The following is a 2,878-nucleotide window of genomic DNA, read 5'->3' as shown; positions in this document are numbered from 1 at the left end:
CTATACCCCTCACAGTGGCCCCATCAGAGCCCAACCTTTCGTCTGGAGCTGCAGACCGATCAGTTTTGATGGTTAGAAAATGTTTCCACCGGAAATCAAATTTTTTTGTCACCGCGCGACTGCTTACCCGCCCGCCGCACCCACCATCGTTCGGAAGGCAAGTTGCATTGATCGCGGGATTGGGGTCGTTGACTTCATCCTGCACCACCGCAATTCTTTCCTGTTAATCACGGGATTGGGGTCATCGCCACCTCCTCCGCCTTCATCCTGCGGCGACAGCGGCTCGCGGTGCGGGCGCGGGACCGCGGGTGCTGGCGGCATAGGGAGACGGCGAGCGCGGCGGGCGCTTGTGCACCCCGAGTGCCGTCCTCCGCCGCGCCCTGCCTCCGCGGGGAGGATGTTCTCAACCGCGACCTCGCCGCCCGCGACCGCAACAAGGCCGACCTCCGCTGCCGCTGGCCACGGCCCTCGACGAAAATGTAAGCTCCCCTGTCGCCGTTAATTCGACCTGCCTCATCGCATCCTTTCCCCTACAGTCCCCACTACCTATCTGCCATTGCCTTCCTAGCTCCTCTCCTCTCTTCCCCATCTTGCCTCACACCATTAAACTCGACCCGGGTGCGGTGGCCGGCGGCGAGCCCCACCCACCCACGCCCGCGGAGGAGCGAGCGGGCATGCAGCAGCACTAGGGGCAGGCATGGGACCCTCGGTCGCACGATCTTCACGGTCGGCAAGTGGATCCGCAGCACAGGGCAGGCCATGGATCACCTCGGATCTGCATCCAGGGCGGCCTTCACGTCGAGGAGCAGCATAAGTATCCGCCTCCTTGCTCCAGCCTGGGATGGGATCGGGTCTTCATCTAATTATTTAATTTCAATGTCGTGCGGAGCTAGCTGTATTCAGCTCATCGTGTTCATCTATTAGGAACTGTTAATGTCATGTCCAGTGGTGTCCGCAATCATCAGTATGCTCGCTGTTGGGGTTGTTCCCAAGAGGGGGAAGAATAAAACCAAAATAGTGTTCCTAAAGATTGGGTTAGCTGTGGATGATGGTAATGTGATTTGAACAAACCTGAGATGAGCTTGGCCTTTAGACTGGACTACTAATTTCCCTCTTTATGTGTACCGTTTGTTTCCATTGTCGTCACTTATGTGAACTTTGCATTGCAGTTTGTATTTTTTTCCATGAAAGTAATGGTAATTTGGTAAATCATGTATGACAAGGATTGGTTGCCACAATCCTACTGTCTTCTGTTAATATGTCGTGCTGGCATTTTCTGTTTGAAGTGATTCTGTATATAGTTTCTCTTCCATAGCATCATAATAATGTCATTTCTTCATGGTGTCACTATGCTGCAACTGGGAAATCACCAGGCTTCTGCGTGATTTATACACAATGATGAGGAATATGGGTTTCTGTTTTTTAGGGCTGTGCAGTTTCTTAGCTTATTACTCTCAAAGGCTTGCTAACTACTTGCTGATTTGGATAATTGGTTCCTTACTTTTGGTCTTCTCATGTGCAACACTAATAAAGATGTTATCTTTATATACATGGGGATCCCTATTGGTGAGTTTGCCCTTTACACTGCCTTGGGAGGAGTTCATCCATCAGCTGTAAGCTTTCCATATCCATCTTTACATTATTTTCAGACTAACTTTGGTGAAACAAATTTCTAATGTTTCTGCTGATTGTGCTAAACTATTCTTGCTCTGCAGAGTATAGGACTGTCTCTGGTGTGGCAGGGCCCTGGTTATTTTGGACAAAGTAAAGGTATGCTTTGTTTTAGTTTTGAACAGCATACAGTTGGTAATGCTGGCTCCAATTAATCATGGAGGAACCTGATCACACTCATGTACTCATCAGTGTCAGTTTATTTTTGAAAACTGTATTAGGGCCCTACTCGTGGCTCCAATTAATCATGGAGGAACCTGATCACACTCGTGTACTCGTGAACAGCATACAGTTGGTGTTTTCTTATGTTCCAAGAAGCACATTTTCACTACTTCCTCCCTTCTGTTATGAACTTATGACTTATGAGTAAGACTATGTATGCACCTTTTGTTTTATAGGTCTTGAAAACTCCTATCTCACTTGATATGCTTGGACCCATCATTAATGGTTCTGGGAAACCTATCGATAGTGGTCCTCCAATATTGCATGGGGCTTACTTTTATATTTCTGGTGAGCTATTTTTCATTGTGAACAACTTCAAGAGCTGTGTTTTTTATTGCATACTTTAGTGGACACAGATTGGCTGATGGCTAGCCATTCGTTAGAAGGATTTGAGATTCACGAAATCATCCATTTTTGGAACTGTTTACTATGTGATAAGCTTGTGACATCTGATGATATTGCAGGAAGTTCAATCAACCCCAGCGAGAGAACCTATCCAGAAGAGATGATTCAAACAGGAATATCCACCACTGATGTGATGAACTCAATTGCGCGAGGGCAAAAAAATCCTCTTTTCTCTGCTGATGGGCTTCCACACAATGAGATTGCTGCTCAGATATGTCGTCAAGCTGGTCTTGTTAATTAGTTTTATTTTTTGGAAGATGTGTCACTTCTAAAAATGTTCTAAGTTATTGTTCCATTGCTTTTGAAATACTCCCTCTGTTCCAAATTATAGGTCGTTTGACTTTTTCAATCCCAAGTTTGACCACTTGTTTTATTCAAAAATTTGTGCAAAATATCACTTCTTTTGTTGTGGTTTGCTTTATTAATACAAGTTCATGAAGAATGGTTTAAATTTGACTCTGTTTGCATAAATTTTTTGAATAAGACGAGTGGTCAAACTTGATGTCAAAAAAGTCAAACGACCTATAATTTGGAACGGATGGAGTATTGGTTAAGCTTTACGAATGGCTAGCCTCTATTT

At 45.6% G+C, this 2,878-nt stretch overlaps 1 long non-coding RNA gene across 1 annotated transcript; it reads left to right on the top strand.

Annotated features, from left to right (window-relative positions):
* The first annotated feature begins 508 nt into the window (after nucleotides 1-508).
* On the top strand, nucleotides 509-2,607 carry LOC120679153. The gene is made up of 4 exons (XR_005677011.1): nucleotides 509-1,613; nucleotides 1,716-1,770; nucleotides 2,070-2,181; nucleotides 2,358-2,607. It is a non-coding gene; the product is annotated as an uncharacterized LOC120679153 (long non-coding RNA).
* Nucleotides 2,608-2,878: the final 271 nt, after the last annotated feature.

The sequence above is a fragment of the Panicum virgatum genome, chromosome 6N, assembly GCF_016808335.1.
Source record: "Panicum virgatum strain AP13 chromosome 6N, P.virgatum_v5, whole genome shotgun sequence".
NCBI lineage: Eukaryota > Viridiplantae > Streptophyta > Magnoliopsida > Poales > Poaceae > Panicum > Panicum virgatum.
This window is presented reverse-complemented; position numbering and strand designations above follow the sequence as displayed.